At 38.1% G+C, this 20,428-nt stretch overlaps 1 protein-coding gene across 1 annotated transcript in view; it reads right to left on the reverse strand.

The window, feature by feature from the left end:
* XRCC5 (X-ray repair cross complementing 5) overlaps positions 1-20,428 on the reverse strand; it is an 84,416-nt gene that overhangs the window by 15,762 nt on the left and 48,226 nt on the right. The gene's annotated exons all lie outside the window — the stretch shown is intronic.

Here is a 20,428-nt window from a genome sequence, read left to right on the forward strand (position 1 = left end):
ACTTAACTTGCTGAGCAGATCAAAAATGACCCTTATAATCTGTGTAGAAGAACAAACCAAGGAGATGTGAGCATTCATACCCTAAAAGCCCCCTCTCCTTTGTCCCCTCAAGCCACTCACTACCAGCTGGCTATTTGGCAATTTATGCTGAATGGTCAAGATATATGACTGCATGTTTCCCAAAATCACAGCCTCATTTGAGCATTCTAATAGCTATGAATGTGTGTGCACAATACTAAAGAAAACTACTTTCAAGCTTCACCAATAAAGGCTCAAGGCCACTAACTCTGAATCACAGTGACCTGAACATTACTCAATGCCTTATGAAAGACATGAAATCAGTGCTATCTACTTATTTCCTAAGGACCTTACAGCATGTGGAAAGGATTAAAAAAACTGCAGGAAGTATTTTCTCACATACCACTTCTGCAGCAAGGGAGAAATATCCCCAGTAACCATTTCATCTTTTCCACCAACTAGGAGATTATGATCTCCATTATAATAAAGCACCTAACAAACTTGAGGGATTAAAGAAACATTTTCTTGCAATTTCAGAAATCTTTACCAATGTATCCTAGAGCAGTGAATTAATACCCAACTACAATTCAAAGGAGAGAAAGAACGTCCAGATGGGTCTTTTTAAACAAGGTAAATAATACAACCCTGATTAGCAGGCAGAGCAGAAAACCATCAACAAGAAGCTCAAAGCAAATAGAAGCTATCTCCCTTTTTCAGCTTGAAAGGCAAAGTAACAGAAATGTCTGATAATGAAGCAGTGTACCTTCTCAGTCTGATATAAAGTTCACTCGAAGTTACATACCAAGGCACAAATAAAAACCTTTACAGGCCGAGGGCAGTAATCCTAGAGGCTCCAGGTTCCCTACTTCTTTTGAAATGAGAATGAGAACTCTCTTAGGAAACTATTTCTGTTTGTTTGATTTAGTGATTATTTTCATTAATTCTTCCTAGTATATACTTATTGTGTATAACTATTATGTATAAGGCACTATGCTGTGTTTTATGAGGGATATAATTAAGTTGAAAATAAGACGTTTGCCTTTGAGTTTATAGTCTAATAGTGGACATAATACATATGCACAAAAATAATAATAGCAAGTAAATGTGAAGAGGGCTGTGAGTATTATAAAATATATTAATTGATCTGAATTTTAAAAAATATTTAGTGATTATAGAAAGCTTCATGAATTAACATGGCTTTTCACCTAGGCAATGAAAAATAGAATTTGGCCATTATACAGCAGGAAACAGAATGAGCCTAAGAAAGAAGAGGTGGGAACGCACAGGGTGTGTCTGGAGAAAAGTGAATAGTCCAGAACACGGACAAAAAAGAAGAGGACAAAAAAAGAATAAGAACTAGACAGAAAAGGGATGGAGGTAAGGGAGTTCCAAGAAGAGAGAACAGTATGTGTGAGAGTCCTGAGGCAGGGTAGAGCTTGGCTCCTTAGAAAGGGTAGAAGAAATAAGAGGTCAAGACCAAGCCTTTTAGGAACTACCACACTTAGAAGTTGGATAGAGGAAAGTGAGCTGAAGAAGGAGGCTAAGAAGGAATAGTCAGAGAGAGAGAAGAAAACCAGGAGGATATGGCATCACAGATACTAAGAGAAGAGATTATTTAAAGAAGAGAGCTGTCTGCTGTGTCTAAACTATTACATAAACACCACGAGAAAAAGAGTATAAAGAGATAAAGGATTAAGGATTGAAACTTAGGGAGTCCTAGGAGCTAGGAGCCCATGATGCAACTAGAAGGTACTGAATTGCTTTGCAAAAAAATAGCTTCCCGACTCATTTTATCCTGAAATATGATAGAATACACACACACACATACACACACACACACACACACACACAGCTGCCATCTTACAGAGAAAAATATTTAAGAGACTAAAATAAAGCACATGCCAAAGCCAACAATCCATTTGCAATAACAACACACAAAAGAAGGTACAGAAAGAAAAGGAAGTAGAAGTCTCAACATCTAGTTTCTCTTTGAAAATGAAGTCCTCGTGTATCTGCGGGCCTATCTGGATTTGGTTTTTCTTATTTACATGTTGGACTGTTCTGTCTTTTTCTCCAAAGAGTTCAGAAACACAGGTGCATAAACACATCCAAACTTCAAAAAAGGCAATGAATACAAAAAACCAGATTTTGCCCTATTCTAGGAATAATCAGCTACATGGCCTGTACATCTGGCCCATGATTCTAAATACTGTCTCTCTACCTAGACTATTTTGTGGTTCACTGACTGTAATGAACCATTTAACACCAGGGCATAGCTGTGATGGATGATGCTTTAATATACTGAATATAAGAATAGGATGTGGACTAGAGACTGCCCTTCCAAAGTTTGGTGGCACTTCACACTTCCCTGCCATTCTTAATACAAGTAAAACGCAAAAAGGGCTGACAAAAATAATATTCTACTTTGGCTGGATTATGCTTTTGACTTTGCCGCCACCCCCAGTCCCCCAGAAAGTGAATGCTGGCAATCAGGGTACTTTTTCTCTGCTTCCACATCAATTACAGGGCTAAGCAATGGCCTGTCAGTCTTCATACTCAGTAAATCACAGCCCCAATTATAATTCACCAAAATGTTCTTCAGAATTAGTCAGTGACTCAATAATACTCATTAGTAGCTAATATAAAAAAATGGCCCTTGGAAGGGCCATTTGTCTTAGGGTACTAAGTCATGCATACGGCTGTCATTTATCTCAAGTAGTACTTCAAAAATGTCTGTTCCAGATTTTGAGGTTTTAAATATGGGTATCATATATTAACCCAGCATCTTCCATGTTGATACACAAAATTAGTCTCAATACAGTAATACTTCAGTGTCATATTCAAAATGTTATTCAGATTCAGAAGAGGAAAATGGCAATTTTCTCATTTAATCTGAAATACATGTTCTTCCTCTCTACAGGAAACATTCAACGCCATCCAAAGTCCTACGAAGGGACTACCTCCCTTCTCGTTACATGGTCATAAGGGCCAAAACACCCAGGGCCACGTGCTTTTCAGCCTCTGACTTTACATTTACTAACTACCTCTGCTGTTTGCAAAGATGCTTCCAACAAAAGGAAAGGAAGCCATTTATTGTGGTTTTTTTCCCTCCACCTGACATCGCCAAAAAAGCAGCAGGTCCCTCACCTGTCACACATTATACATAAAGGACTAAAAAGGCATCTCGAACCATTTTGCTGAACTCAAGCATCATACAGGATGTTTCCCAATTTAATTCTTTTCATAGTATCAATGCGTCATGTGAATTTTACTTATGGAAAGCTGTACACTTTGCAGATTGTAGCAGTTAAATAATTTTTAAATGTCAAAAAATTTATATAGCCAATGACAATGGCATCTTAATAACACAAAATTAAAAAGTGACAATAAAAAATCAAGCACTTAAAATAAGTATAAGGTCAGGCCACTCATTATTCAGAGAACAAAAAGAAATATCCATCAGCAAATAATGCTCTAGGTAAGTAGTCCAGTCTTCCATAAACTAAATGCACATGTAAACTACAATCACTGTTTTAAGCCAGAAACATACAAGACACATTTGCCTGACAAGAAAAGGAGTTTGCGTTTTAATATAGGCAATTAAAACAGAAACGCATCACAAATAGGCTTCCTTTCTGGCCTATTTCTATGGGATATAAATTGACCATTGTGGTTAAGGGCTGTGTATATATCAGTCCAACCAGAAGACTAGAAATCACTCTGAATATTTAACACAGGAAATTTAATGTAGGCAACTGGTACATAGGTAATGAAGAGTGGTGAAGCCAACTGAGAATGGTGTTATAGCCTAGAGATTAGCAGCAGCAAGAAGGCCTTAGCATCCCTTGGCATGAGGGAAAAAGAAAAGTAGGGGTATAAATAGAGTCAAGGACCTGTCCTGTGGAAGCTGAAACCATGGAGGATCAGAGATGCTGCCCAACACAGAAAGGGAGAGGGAGATACCCTGGTTTCTCCCTCCCTCCCTTCTTCCCACCAATCTCCCACCAAAGTCTTCCACTGGCTGAACCTAGTATTAATAGAAATCTTTTCCACACAGGAGCCTGGGAAATGCAAGCTGCAGGGGCCAGCTCTGCCGGCCCCTCCCCCAGATGCAGTGCACACAGGGGAAGGGTGAGGAGTGCATCTAAGGATGGTGGGTTCTTATGAACTCCCAAGAGGGAGGCCCCATTTTATGAACTGGATATTTCTAGGAGACAGATATTAATAAAGCATTACTTAATTTAAATAATAAGAGAATATAACATTTACAGGTTTTTCTTCTTTCCTTCTTTCTAGTGAGGTAGGATGCAATGAAATTCAATTAAAAGTTATTGAAAAGGTTCACAGGCACATTTAATTTTTTTAAAAAAGTTGTATTTCTACAGAAACAGAATTATGTAAAAAATATTATTTCCACTTCTATCAATACTTTAAACATCTTTAGGGCCGGGCGCGGTGGCTCACGCCTGTAATCCTAGCACTCTGGGAGGCCGAGGCGGGTGGATCGCTCAAGGTCAGGAGTTCGAGACCAGCCTGAGCAAGAGTGAGACCCCGTCTCTACTAAAAATAGAAAGAAATTATATGGACAACTAAAGTATATATATACAAAAAAATTAGCCGGGCATGGTGGCGCATGCCTGTAGTCCCAGCTACTCGGGAGGCTGAGGCAGGAGGATCGCTTGAGCCCAGGAGTTTGAGGTTGCTGTGAGCTAGGCTGATGCCACGGCACTCACTCTAGCCTGGGCAACAGAGTGAGACTCTGTCTCAACAAAAAAAAAAAAAAAAAAAAAAATAAATAAACATCTTTAGAGCTACATATGCTTCCCTTCCTTCAGGTTTAACATGGTTGTGCCACAACTCTGTGGGCTGTGACAATGAACGAGAGTTACTGGAAACAACTGAGTACTTTCCATGGTGTTCACGTCCTCTCAGAAATCAAACGTACTTCTGAAATTTAAGTACAAAAAGAAGGCATCTTAAATATTTTTTCTCTAAATGACAAAAGTTATCCTGACTTATTTCTTTTTATCCTTTCTGCTTCCACTTCCAGTGTATCTCTTTAACTGAAACATTTAGAGTGTGTGTGTGTGTGTGTGTGTGTGTTTTCTTTTTGAGATAAGTTTCTCTCTGTCACCCCAGCTAGAGTGCAGTGGTGTCATCATAGCTCACTGCAACCTCACACTCCTGGGCTCAAGCGATCCTCCCACCTCAGCCTCCTGAGTAGCTGGGACTACAGGTGTACGCTACCACACCCAGCTGCTTTTTTTATTTTTTTGTACAGACAGGGTGTCACTCTTGCTCTAGCAGGTCTCAAACACCTGACCTCAAACAATCCTCCTGCCTCAGCCTCCCAAAGTGTGAGGATTACAGGCGTAGCCACCACACCCGGCCTTCTAATGAAATATTATTATAGAGGAAAAAGAAATATCACTGGATGGCAACAAAAGAAATGGAGAATTTGGGGAAAAAGTATAAACTTTATGAACCTGAAAATGACATTTAAATTTGGCTTCTTTTTAAAGCAGCTGGATTATGAAGCAGCCACAGATCTGCTCTTTGCCCTGTCTAGTCTGTCCCCCTTTTAGAAACTGTTCTCCCAGACTCTTTGTCCCAAACTTCCTCATCTAGCAGAAAAGAAGTTGCCTGCCTCCCTTTTAAGAACAGAAAAGGTCAGTAGCTATGACTCAGAGAACACCATGGCCATAATCTTCTGCATGACCAGTGGCACAGGAAATTGAACTAAGGTATATAAAGTGCTGACCACCTCCACATACAGATGCAGCCCTGTTTGTTTTCTTTTTAAATTATTATTATTTTTCTTACCAATAACTAAAAAACTCAATTAAAATCTCACCATTTAAGTTCTACAAATTCAGTCACAACCCATTTTTTCATGCTTAAAGATTTTCTCATTAAGTGCAGTAATTTCTTACAAATTGCACTAATAAAAGTAAGTCCTGCTGGGTGTTTTCCCCCCTTTTTAAATGCTGCCTTTTCATTGATGTGTTAAATTAAAACCCCAGGCACAAGGAGCAGAGTAAATGCAAAGTCTTTATTGTCAGAATCCATTCCTGCAGACTATGAGATCTCTCTGGTTTTATTTTTGTTTTTATTTGAGCTAACTGTGAGTCCTACTTTACAGCCACAGGAAGAAAGCTATTGAAGGTCTCTTGGCCTTGGCGCACTCTGTAGAACAAACATGGGACTGCCAGCAAATGAGAAACTAGAAAAGTGATATCCAGTTAGCCCACTGGCTTAATTTAAGCTCTCTTTATGTAAGAGAACATCATGACATATCATTTTTATTCTGGATGAAATAACATTTCTCATCTTAAACAGGTTAAGCATAAGAATAGATCTGTTCCCAGGTCAGCTGGTAAATTTTAGGTTCCATGGCATTCTATGGTCTTGTAATTTTTTATCAAAAACATTCAATTTAGGCCGGGCGCGGTGGCTCACGCCTGTAATCCTAGCACTCTGGGAGGCCGAGGCGGGTGGATCGCTCAAGGTCAGGAGTTCGAGACCAGCCTGAGTGAGACCCCGTCTCTACTAAAAATAGAAAGACATTATATGGACAACTAAAAATCTATATAGAAAAAATTAGCCGGGCATAGTGGCGCATGCCTGTAGTCCCAGCTACTCGGGAGGCTGAGGCAGTAGGATCGCTTAAGCCGAGGAGTCTGAGGTTGCTGTGAGCTAAGCTGACGCCACGGCACTCACTCTAGCCTGGGCAACAAAGTGAGACTCTGTCTCAACAAAAAAAAAAAAACCATTCAATTTAACCATAAAAGATCCACTAAACATGTCCCACAAAGCCTGAAGGTCATCAATTAATATTTACAGGGCATATAGCAGCTAGCTAAAGACCAAAGAACATCATTCTCTAGTGTAACTAATTTTCCCAAATTCCAGAAAGGAGTATACTTAAAATACAATATTGAGACATTATGTTAATGTAAGAAAGAAACTAAAGAAAAACTTTCTTATTAAACGAAGTGATTTCTTGGCTTATTTAAGTAATGTATATGCCATATGCCTGAAAAAATGTGTTGGGGGTAAAAGTGAGAGGTAAGGAGAGCAGAGAAAGAGGATCTTCACAATTTTCCAGGGTCCTAGAATTCTACAACTTGGCAAGACTTACTAAATTAAAAGTGATATAGAAGAATTAAGAACCATACCACTCCAACTTGATCCCATTCCATGTGGGCTGTAGAAAGGAGGATGAAAGGAAGCTAATAGTGTTTGGTACTGTAGCAATTTTACAGTATCTGTCCAGCTTCATACCTGAGTAGATGTCATCAAGCTAATACATGAAGTAAGCAGAAGCAGCCCAGTAGCCATAGTAACGGTGCAACCAAGAGGAAACACTCTGGAACAGGGGACCAGTCTGGCAATGGGATCCAATTAAAAGTTGGTAATTGAATGGAATTCAAACTCACAATCAGTCGAAGAGATACAGTGAGTGATGAGTCAGACTCCTTACCAAGCAGAGAAATAGGCGGCCAACGGCTGAATGCGCTTTTGTGGACGTTGGAGGACGGGAGGCAGCTTACAGCATTTCAGATGCCTCAAGAATTTGAGTCATTCTTGAAAGGACATATTACGTACCAGAAATTGTAGAGAGACTATATTCTATGTAGTAAATCCTTCTAAAAACTGACAAAAAATGATGCCTTGTGTTTATATGACATCTTTGCTTAGACCTCTCAGACTCTTCTTTTTTCCCCTTTCATTTTCTCCCCTCTCTCCTTTTCTGGTTTTATAAAGAAAGTTTTATAATATTCTAGAGCTCAAAATACAGAAATGCTATATTTCTCTACTTCTTCTTTGAAGGGGCTAAGACTTAAGAATTGATCCAAAGAACCAGAGAAGTAAATCTGCTGTAAATCAAAAATTCAAACTCTTACTACTCCTAAGTACTGTTTTATTAAAGTCGACAAGAGAAACCAAAAACTACTACTAGCCAGCAATACTCAGAGAACATCAAAACAGATGGTGGTCATTTCGTTTTACTGATGGTAGATTAGCAGCAGCATTTATGATAATGCATCATAGTTTAATGAAACTACAGCCAAACATTGGTACCCAAAGACACACTGGTTCTCAAATCATGGGCATCTCTTTAGAGTGGGACTTAGGGGTGAGAGAGAAGAATGGACATTTTTGTGAAGACAATATCATGAACAAACATGAACATATACTTATTTTTTTAATGAGGAAAAGCCCAAGGAATAATTAAATCATCGTGAAACATATAAGAGACTGTAGTGTAAGCAGACAATGAACAATTGTTTCTCTTTCCAGTGAATTCTAAATGGGAAGACATTTTCATAGGTTCACATTTACTGATGGTGATACTCAGAATACTTCTATTTCATCGATCTTTTTATTTCTTTTTTGTTTTATTCTTTCTGCACCATGCACCTTGCTCTTTCTGTTTATTATCCATATACTTAAAGAATACAGGTACAAAGGACCTTAGAAATGATTTCATTTCATCTGCTGTCCTCGTGAAAGTCTACCAATTTGAAGCAGATTTGCGTTTGGCAAATCTTATCTTTGGTTTGTGGATTCTATGTTCCTTATAATCTTATATATTTAAAATTCCAATTCTAAGTCTTGCTGGCTTCATCACAGTCCATCGAAGAATAATTAGAAATCGGGCAAATTATGGAATAATCCAACCTTAGTTACTGCATATATATTTTCCTCTCAGTGTATGAGACAAGTAATGAATCAAACAAAATAATCACATGCTTGAGAAAAATGGCACAAAAGAAGAAACAAATGAAAAGAATAATGAACCTAAAATTTTTCCAAATCTATAAATATTGATCTAAGACTTAACATATCAAAATAACTATTGCCACTAAAATTAACTTTCATTTCTCACAACAAATCACCTTCTGCTCTAACAAGTTGCTTAAATCTACACAATTTTTTCTGTACTGAGTAAGCTTATCCTCTACTAATATAAAGGAATTCTTCCCAAGAAGCAAAAGATTCCCAAAACACAAACATAATCTTGCATACATGTATCTAAGTTTATTTTTCTTAGAACTTCAATACTTGAAGGCTTTTATATAAAATACACTTTAGATGGGTGTAATGGCTCACACTTGTAATCCTAGCTACTCAGGAGGCTGAGGTGGGTAGATCACTTGAGGCCAGGAGTTTGAGATCAGCCTAGGCAACATAGTGAGACCCCGTCTCTAAATAAATTTTTTTAAAATTACCTGGGCGCATGCCTCTAGTCCCAGCTACTTGGGAGGCTGGGGTGGGAGGAGCGCTTGAATCCAGGAGTTTGAGGCTACAGTGAGCTATGATGTCACCACTGCACTCCAGCCTGGGAAACAGAACAAGACTCTGTATGTATGTATGTATGTATCTATCTATCTATCTAACAAACTAAATAAACAGTACACCCTATTACCTGAACTGGTCCTCTGTATAAATTCACTTGAATCTCTTGGCCCAGCTAAGTTAGCTAGGTGAGGCAAAAAATATAAAGGTCTCACTAGCACATAGGATCTCAAGGTAAGCAACTTTCAATACTCAAAACATCATGGAAAACAACTAGACAGAAAATCAACAAAGACATAGATATCAACAAACTATCAACCAAACTGACCTAAACTGGTATTTACAGTTGACCTAACAACAGCAGAATACCTGTCCTTTTTAAGGCCACAGGGAACATTTGTCAGAACAGTCTATGCTAGGCATCAGAATGAGTCTCAACAAATTTAAAAGGATTAAAGCTATTCAAAATATGTTCTCCAATTACAACAGAATTAAATTAAAAATCAATAACAGAAAGAAATTTGGAAAACTCAGTATTTGGAAATGAAAAATATACTTCTAAATAACCCAAATATCAAAGAAATAATCACAAAAGACATTGGAAAATATGTGAACTGAATGAAAACAAAAACATAACATCACAATTTATGGTGTGCAGATAAAGTACTACTTAAAAGTAAATGGATAGCCTTAAATGCTTATATTATAAAAGAGGTTTCAAATCAATAATCTAAGCTTCTACCTTAAGAAACAAGAAAAAAGAAGAACAAATTATCCAAAACAAGCAGAAGGAAGGAACGAACAAAGACCAGAGCAGAAACTAATTAAATAAAAAGAGAATGATAATAAAGAAAAGCAATAAAACTAACTAAAAGCTAGGATCTCAAAAACATAAAATCAATAAGCCTTTATCTAGACAGACCAAGAAAAAGATACAAAACCCCCAAATCAGGAATAGGCAACATATCTCAAAAATATTATAAGGGAATAATAATATGAACCATGTCATGCCAACAAATTAGACAACTCAGATGAAATGGACAAATTCTTACAAAGATACAAATGACCAAAATTGATTCAAGAAGCAATAAAAACTCCAAGTAGATCTGTAAGTTAAAAAATCTAATTAGTATTAAAAAGGTTCCCACAAAGAACCCAGGCCCAGATGGCTTTACTAGTAAAGTCTATCAAATACGTAAAGGAGAAATAGTAACAATCCCAAAGAAAAGGAAGGAAACCCCCTAACTTATTTTATGAGTCCAGTATTTCTTTGTTGCCAAAGCCAGACAAAGATATTAAAAAAAAAAAAAATACAAACAAATGTCCCTCATGAACATATACACAAAAATCCTAACAAAGTATTAGCTCTCTTGGTCGGTTTTGTGCTATTATAACAGAATACCTGAGACTGGGTAATTTACAAAGAACAGATATGTATTTAGCTCACAGTTCTGGAGGCTGCGGAGTCCAAGAGCATGGTGTTAGCATCTGGCAGGGGTCATTCCACCCTTCCGTGGAGGCAGAAGCAAGCCAGAGACAGAGAGAGGAAATTGGGCTGAACTTATCCTTTCTACAACTAACAGACTCCTGCGATAATGGCCTTAATCCATTCATGAGGGTGGTGCCCCCAAGACCTAATCACTCCTTAAAGGTTCCAACTGTCAACATTGTTACAATGTGAATTAAGGTTCTAGCACATGAACTTTGAGGGGCATAGTCAAACCACAACAATACCAAAATGAATTCAGGACATATAAAAAAGATTTTATACTATGATTAACTGGAATTTATTCCTGAAATTCAAGGTTGAGTAAATATTTCAAAATCAATTAATATGAGATACCATATTAACAGAAGAATAAAAACCACACAGTAGTCTCAATAGATACAGAAAATGCATCTGACAAAACTCAAAACTGATTCATAATAAAAAACTCTCAACCAACTAGAAATGGAAGGAAACTTCCTCAAGCTGACAAAGAGAATCTGGGGAAAACTTAAAACTAACATCATAGTAATGCTGAAAGACAAAGTTTTCCTCCTCAGGTCAGGAACAAGGCAAGGATGTTCACCCATCGTTTTTATTTAACACTGCACTGGAAATTTCAAGCAGTACCATCAAGAAAAAGAGATTAAAGGCATATAACTGGCAGGGTGGGGTAGCTCATGCCTGTAATTATAGCACTCTGGGAGGCTAAGGCAGGAGGATTGTTTGAGCTCAGGAGGTTGAGACCAGCCTGAGCAACAGAGTTAGACCCCATCTCTACTAAAAATAGAAAGATTAGCCAGGTGCTCTGGTGTGCGCCTGTAGTCCCAGCTATTCAGGAGGCTGAGGCAGAGGGATCGCTTAAACCTAGGGGTTGGAGGTTGCAGTGAGCTACAATGACATCACTGCACTCTACTTGGGGCAACAGAGTGAGACTTTGTCTCAAAAAAAGGCATATAAGTTATAAAGGAAGAAGCAAAGCTTTCTTTATTTGTAGACAACATGATCCTGTATGTAGAAAATCCTAAGGAGTATATACATAAAAAAACTACAACTAAAAAATAAGTTTAATAAAGTTGCAGGATATAAGATCAATAAACAAAAAGCAATCACAGCTCTCTATACTAGCAAAAAACAATCCAAAAATAAAATTAAAAAAGTAATTCCATTCACAACAGCATCAAAAAGAATAAAATACTTGGCAGTAAATTTAACAAAGTATAAGACTTGTACACTAAAAACTATAAAACATTATGGAAAGTAAACAAGATCTAAATAAATGGAGAAATAGTCAATGTTCATGGATTAGAAAACTCAATATTGTTAAGATGGCCTTAATTATTCTTATATACTCATTACAATCCCTAAATTGAAAGCTGATTCTAAAACTTCTATGGAAATGCAAAGGACCTAGAGTAGCCTAAACAATTTTAGACAATCAAGTTGGAGGACTATTACATGATTTCAAAACTTGCAATAAAGTTATAGTAACCAAGACAGTGTATGAGGGGAAGATAGACATATAGATCAATGTTAACAGAATGGAAGAAATAAATCCTTAAATTTATGGTCAACTGATTTTCAACAAATGTGCCAAGGCAATTTGATGGGAAAAGGTCAGTCTTTTCAACAAATGATGCTGGGACAATTGGTTATCCCCAGGTAAAACAATGAACCTGGACCTTACCTCATACTCATTCACAAAAATCAACTAAAGATGGATTACAGACTTAAATAGAAGAACTAAAACTTTCAGAAGAAAATACAGGAGAAAATCTCTGTGACTTGGGCTAGGCAAAGATTTCTTATATATGACATTAAAATGACAGCCCATAAAAGAAAAAAATGATAAACTGGACTTAATCAAAATCAAGAACTTTACTCTTCAAAAGACAGTATTAAAAAAAAAAAAAAACGCAAGCCACAGAGTGGCAGAAAATATGTGAAAGTCACATATGTGATACAGGACTTGTATTCAGAATATACACAGAACTCTCTACATCTCAGTAATAAGACAATCCAATTAAAAACTAGTCAAAAGATATGAAGAGACATTTCACCAAAGAACATCCATGAATGGCTAATAAACACATGAAAAAATTCCTTAGTTTTTTAAGAACTGCAAATCAAAACCACAATGAAAGAACTCAAACACTGCCACTCAAATAGCTGACACCACCAGTGTTATTAAATATGTGAAGAAATTGGAATCCTCATATGTTGCTGGTGGGGATGGAAACTAGTGAGCCACTTTTGAAAAGAGTTTGGCTGTTTCTTAAAAAGTTGAACTTCACATATGGCCCAGCAATTCCACTCCTACCCAAGAAAAACAAAAACATACAAAGACTTGCATGCAAATGTTCCTAGCAACACTATTTATAAAAGCCTTAAACTAGAAACAATCCAAAGGCTGGTGAATAAATAAACAAAATGTGGCATACCCATGAATGGAATATTATTCACCCATAAAAAGAAATGAACTACTGATATACCTATAGGGATAAACCTCAACTACACGCTAAGTGAAAGAAGCAAATGCAAAAAGACTGTATATTAAGCAATTCCACTTTTGTGAAATTTCTAGAATGAGCAAATCCATAGAGACAGAAAGCGGTAGAAGCAAGAATTGAGTATAAACAGGAATGGAGAACTTTTTGAGGTGAGGGAAATGTCCTTTAGCTGAATTGTGGTGATGATTATACAGCCCTATAAATTTACAAAAGATCATCAAATTGTATAATACCAGTACATTTTATAGTGGAAAATTTTACTTCAAGAGAGATTAAAAAAACAGAATTAATGAGTGCAACTTATCTAAGATGAGACTTGTGGAAGTTTACCACAGACAGGAGGGAGACACTAGATGCTTCTACTACAGAATAACTACTAAAGCTTAGACAGCAACTCTTACCCTCAATGCCCCAAGAAAACATTATTCGATTCCAAGGGCAAGGGAATTATAAAAGGCAATTCTCATATAAGCAAAGGCTCCTGACTCCAATGGCCTACCAATGAAATACAGTGAGTATCCTGAGTGTTATGGCTGAACCTCATTACCGCTGAAAGACATAAAGAGATAATTACAGGATTTCAGCAGTTTAATCTGACAAAGGAAAACAAAAATGGACCTTGAATCATAACGACTAACTGAAGATTTTTCTACAACTGTCCATAAGGAAACTGATAACAAAAAAACTAATTTTTCTCCTGTTTCCAAAGACATCTATTGCTGGTAATATTCTCAAGCCCTGCTGAAACTGTGTTCTATATTGGAATCAAACCCCTTCCTTTTTCTAGCCAAAGAAGCAAGCATGCCATTTTTTTAAGGTTTTATGTAGACATACAGGGATCTAACAGGACTAACTGAACCAAATTATACTTGCCACTTTTTTCTGTGTCAGCATATTTTTTGCCTTGGGCTTGCAATTTGAAAGGGGAGGACAAAACACTTTTATTACATTTAAGTAGAGCTCCAAGCTGTTTCTAGGCTCCTGTTAACACATTTTAGCTGATTAGTGACTATTTTAACAAAAGCCCGACATCTTTTCCTAAACATCCTAATTGGTTAAGAGCTTCTGTTGTTTGCCACCAGCAGTCACTTTAAGTCATTGATTAAAGCAGTTTGCACATCAGCACAATCTGAAATCAGTTTCCTTTTTCAACCAGCTGGGCTTACGAAGCAGTCTTGAAGACAGCCCGATATTAAGGAGAACGAAGTGCAATGCCCTGCATGACAATGATGTACCACGGAAGGAAGAACTGCAGAATTTAGAGGAGGCAGAGGGAAAGAACCAAACTGCCATGAGTAAGTACTTGAAGCGCTCTCTGCCTCACAAATCATACTCATAAGCAGTTACTGCAAGGACAAACTCTTAACAGCAAGTTGGATGACATACCCTTTCTCCTAAGCACACAGGAATTCTGTTTCCATCAGAGCTGATTGTGAGCACTTTGCTGTTGCCCTGATGGTGGCCCGGGTCATCAGTGCAAGCCAATGGTTCAGTATGTTAAATGCAGGCTCAAATAGACTCGGGCTCTTTTAGTTGTTTTGACGCTGGGACAGCGTTCAAGAATTCCACATTTTCAGCTAGAGGGAAAAATATCCTTTCCACTTTTAACATAAAAAGAGAAAAATTACTCAGCAGGTTTAAGGCAAGCAACTTTACTATGTAGCATAAAGAAAACAAAACACTGGGAGAAAATAGGAACCCGTCATATATTACATATAGACTTCCTTTAATGCTCTCGGGAAGAAATCCAAGCACTGAGAACGTAACTATAGCAAAGATGCTTTCAATTTTATGCTACCAGTTGTCTTTCTTTCTTAATGGACAGCTAGGCTACATTTTACAAGAGCCATACCCTGTAATTAGGGACATTCTGATGCACAGATTGACAGGAACTTGAAAGGATTTTAGAAGCTGAGTAAGAATGGATGGAAGCCTTTTAGGGAGAGTTGCTGAAAAACAAATACACTTAATATAAAAATGGTTATGTGCATATCATGGTCTTTGGTTTCTATGTCATGTCTTCTTTATTTTTTCCTTTCATCTTTATTCCAATGCTTTCATTTTAATTATTTGGTTGAGGAGTTTTATAATATTAAAATGTCAACTTCAGGGTAGTGCTGTGCCATCTAATGAAATCTGTGCAACAAATGCAGAAGTTTAAGCCACAAGAGGCCAAGAACTGGCTCTCTGGAATTTGATCCAGTGTCTTCCACCCATTTGCAATAATCTGCGGAAAGCCATCTTAACTACTCTGGGCTCCAGTGCACCCACGCAGAAGATGAACAAGACCCTAAAGGCCCATTGATGTGTAATTACCACGTTGAGTAATAATGCATCACTTAAGGTACCTGTGTGTATCCTCCACAATTCCAAACAGACTGATTTTTGTGTTAGAATGAGCCTAGTCTTGATAAACAAGGCATAAAATAAGCCTGGATCATCAAGTTCTGGGGTTTAACAATTTAAAACAAGTCAAAAAAGGAATCCAGTGAAGAACAAGTGAGATATTTAATAAAAAATATGAAGTACAGATTAAACCTCTAAAATCCTTAATCATGTATTTTCTCTCATGATAAGATGCATCAATACTATTCTGGGAAAGCACTAAGAAAGTATGTCAAATTGTTAAAAAAAACCTTTTAAACATTTAAAGATGTTTAAAATTTTAGTCACTGTTTGTATTTAGAATTGTTAAGATTTTTAAGGCATTTGACAAAATTTATTTTTCTTAAATTTACCAGCTCTGTTTAGATAAAGGCCATATTTTTATCTTTATCTTTATTTGAACAAGGCTATGATGGTTACATAATTCATATCCAAGATTACATAAATCAGGGCCAATTAAAAAAAGAAAACACATACACATGGGAAATTTATCCTTGATCACAATTCTCGAGGATCCACAGGCTGGGGCAGGGAACTTGGGGCCTTAAGGTGAAATGGGGCCTTCTAGGTCTTTAAGTGCGGCCTTCTGACTGAATCCAAATTTCACAGAACAAACCCTTTTCTTAAAAGGGGTGCAGCAGAGAAAGATGAAGCTTTTCTCGCCTCTTTTGGTGCTTAAAAAAGAACAATCTTCAAATCAGAAGGCCACAGGTTCCCCAATTCTGGTAGGACTTAACTCATGGTAGAAAATCATATAATCTATGTAAGTAAACTGCTGTGCAAACAGGATAGTGTTATAACCGACAAAAACACAATTGAAAAAAATTGTCTATTTGGCTTTGATGAATAATACCATTTTATTACTAACTGCACCATATTCTATCTAGCACTGGAAGGACTTGAATTTTTGGAAAACTCTTCTAAAACTGAAATGCTGTTTTTGATGAATGACAATAAGGTAGGTTGGAGAACAAAAGGCAAAAAGACTTGAGGATGAGATGTGATCCAAAGGAAGTGAAAGGAGGGGAAAAATGAGAGAAATTAAATGCTTCAGCAGCCACAGATTAAATTGATCATCTTCTAATCAAACAGACAAGTGCACATTACTGTTCACTTGCACATAAATCTACTGTTAAAATACCAGCTGTTTGGGGGTCTGTGCCATTTCTACTTAGGATGTCTTCTCTTGACAGGTGTGTTTTTTTTTTTAAACCCAGTCATGTTCATGTGAATTCAATTGGGTGGAATGGAGTTCTGCCACCTGTCACTATGCAGAAGCCTAATATAGAACGTATAATCTAAGTGGCAAAGACAAGGCCCATGAAAGAGAGAATCATCTTAGTATAAAATAAGTCACATTCCAGCCTTTTATCTGTTCTCAGATATCCACCTTTTCTGGCTCGTAAGGTCCTGAAAGAATCTGTTCTGGACACACCAGGGACATTCAAGCTATTTTACATAATGCCCTGTACTCAGCGGGAATTTATAAATTCAGACTAATTTGGAGGATTAAAGTAATGTGGCTTTTCCTTCTTCAATTTGCTCTCTTTTGACCATTTCAGCATTCTTCCTAAGTAAAAGTAGGGAAAAGGCAAGGAGTTGGGAATTCAACTCCTTGGGAGTTAGAAGTTAAGACTGTTTCTCCTCAGCAGCTCTGCTGATCGGCTGAGGAGAATGTCCTAGTAAGTGGATAAACTCAATGTGAGCGGCCACTGCGGACTCCATGGCACCCACAGCCACAGATCACAGATGACGGCGGTGATGCGTCATGAACAGTGTACGCAGGGAAACAACCCTACTCTCACAATTGATAGATGGCCAAGAATTTTTCTACTGTAACACTGTGGTGACAGAATGGCGGGTGGGTGGGGAGGGAGGAGGAAAGGGACTGGAAAAAGAAGGGCACCCAAGAGGGAATCAAGGACAGCTTGCAGAAGCATGGCAGCCAGGAAGAACACTTTCCCAGCTTCAGAGCGTTAGTTATCTCCTCTCTGCCAATAAGCTTAGAACGAGAAACATCCCGAGTGCTGAAAATTAGAAGGTAAGAAAATGGGTAGCTGCCTACTGTAGACTGCTGATGTCAGGGGAGAGGATCACGGTACTGTCTCGGTTTGACTACGCTACTATTAGGCCCCACAGAAAGTACACCCATATTTTAGTTTATAACAATAAGTGAAATAGCCAAGTTCTACCTAAGGATAAAACCATCTTACCAACTATCTATTGTTGATCACACTTTTGGCAACTGAATTGAAAATATAGATAAGCTGGAGAAAAGGGAAGGGCTTCCCCTCTCCCAATCCTGGACAGGGATCTCTCAAAGAGAAGATCACTGCTAGGGAGACAGCTTAAAATTTGGAGGGAGTACTCTTTGGGCTTGCAAGGGTATTGGGTCTTGGCTCACAAAGAGCGTTAATAAAAAGATTCCCAAGCAGAAGAACAAAGGCAGGACAAGGAACAGAGAGACAAAATTTCTGGAGCTGGAAGCAAGAAGGGGAGGAGGGAGATAAGGGAAGCCAAGTTAGGACCACAAGGCAGAACTAGTTGCTAACAAGCAGGCAGTCCCATTTTTTGACAGCTCTGCGGAAAGTCTGGTTTTGTGCCGTCACTGAAGAGCTTTGATTCACCAAGTCCTAGATGTAGATACAGAGGGACAGCCACCATCAAAATGCTAGCAACGTGCTGGGACTCAAAGTCACATTCAATATAAAAGGACAGTCTACACATCAAAAGTCCTATCTATAGGCACAAGGTTTTAGATACATGACCTTATAATGTTTTTAAAAAGTGTAGGAAAGGATGGCATTAGGAATCAGGAGTGACAGTGTGGCTAAGCTGAAAAATCTAGTATTTGAAAGAGACATGGGTTTGAATCCCTGTGTGATTTTGGGGGAAGCTCATCTCTTCTAATTTTAGTTTTTCCATCCACAAAATGGGGATAACAATACTTATTGTAACTTATTTGCCATCTAGGGTCCACTTGTCCTCATTATTTTGTCAAACTGCTTCAAATCCCCAATCCCATGGCCTGGGGAAAACCATGTTTTCCTGGGATGTGAGCAAATTCTCAGGAATTTACTCTCATGGTCTCTTCCGACTCTGGCTTCTTGTGTTCCCAGGTGCTTTTTCTGCTCTGTGTGAAGTAATGCTAGATGCCAAACTCTTCCTCTTCCAGCTTCCCCAAATAGAGCACTTAAACCTAGCATTTCCAGAGTGTCACTGATGTTGAGTACTTGTAGTCATGAGTTGGCACATATGTAGAAGGCTGTGTCATGTGTACATTCACTCCCTTCCTCTTAGCTCTTCTCCTAAGCCCCTCCTCTTCTGAAGTAGCTCCCCTTTTTCTAGTTCTATGGTGCTACAGAATTCCCCTGCACCCCTAAAGCCTCAGCACTGGCCAATTTCCAAGCCTGGAGACAGAGACTCATTCTCTACCCTAAACACTTATCAAAGTATCTTCCCCATAAAAATAACTCTCTCTTTCAGAAAATTCTAGCACCAGCTGTTAAAGCTCTAACTTTTCTCTACTTCTTCATATGACTTTGCAGGACTGCTATGTGGGATAAATAACGAATATAATACAGTGCTAGCACAATGTCTTGCACATAGGAGATACAAAATAACTAGTGACTACTATATAATGTTTATGACAACCAGGTTTAGTCTCTGAAAAGACATGCTACAGCCACCTGGGAGACTAACCACTTCCAAAGGGAGCACCTTGGACTTGGACTGGCCGAGGTAATGGCAACATACAATCAAAAGTTAAGGAGGTCTCAATCTTCCTTCAAAAAGCACAGTAATCATGAGACGGAGTTTGTTGACTTGTTACAGCAGTTATCTCTGTCCCCTTCCAAACACATAGTCATAATATACAGCTAAACAGCTAACAGCAAAGGCACAACGCTGTGGGAAGTCTCTTTTGATCACCCCAATGCATGGAAGAGGGAAATTCTAAAGTACTGTTTCTACCAATCCTTCTGGAAAACTATCACTTAGAATTTTAGATTTCCCTCTTCTATTTAGATGAAGTTCTGTTTTGGGAAAACTCAAAAGCTTTTCTCTTATATGCAAACCCTTAGCAGGGCAAAAAGCTCTTTCTCTGTCTCAAAACACAAAACATATACACCCCACTTAAAGGACTGCAGATTACCATGATGATGAAGCTGGTCTTCCTCAGGAAATTCTCATGCGCTTGGCCTTTGGCATGCCTGCCGATGGGATTTGGCCTGGTTGACTGTATGCTCTGAGGGCTCAGCTGGTCACATTTGCCTCTTGGGCAATAGCACAATCAGTCTGGGTATCTCGCCAGGACTCCCAGACTCTAAGTAGTAAAGTACCTTAGACCTATGTTAGGCAGTAGTGTTTCTCGACACTTAAAAATTACTCTTTCCCCTAACATGCCAAGATGTGGGAAGAGAAAGTTCTGTGCACGCATAAACACTCACACACATAGAAGCAGCACACAGAAAGGCCTGACATGGGACAGCAATAATGAATGCAATACTGTATACACAAACTTGCAGGATTAACAACTGCCAGTCGCCACTGTTCAAAGGATAAATGAACAGGACCCTGAATGCAGTCAAGTGAAGGAATGTTAGTCGTAGACCCTTCTGTCTAGCCTGGGAAGCTGTTATGATATTAAGCACAGTCTAAATTGGAATTCTAGGTAATACGTGATAAGAAAAAGTGAGGATGTAGTCAATTTGAGAAGGATCAAATT

The sequence above is a fragment of the Eulemur rufifrons genome, chromosome 1 (assembly GCF_041146395.1).
Source record: "Eulemur rufifrons isolate Redbay chromosome 1, OSU_ERuf_1, whole genome shotgun sequence".
NCBI classification, from domain to species: Eukaryota; Metazoa; Chordata; class Mammalia; order Primates; family Lemuridae; genus Eulemur; species Eulemur rufifrons.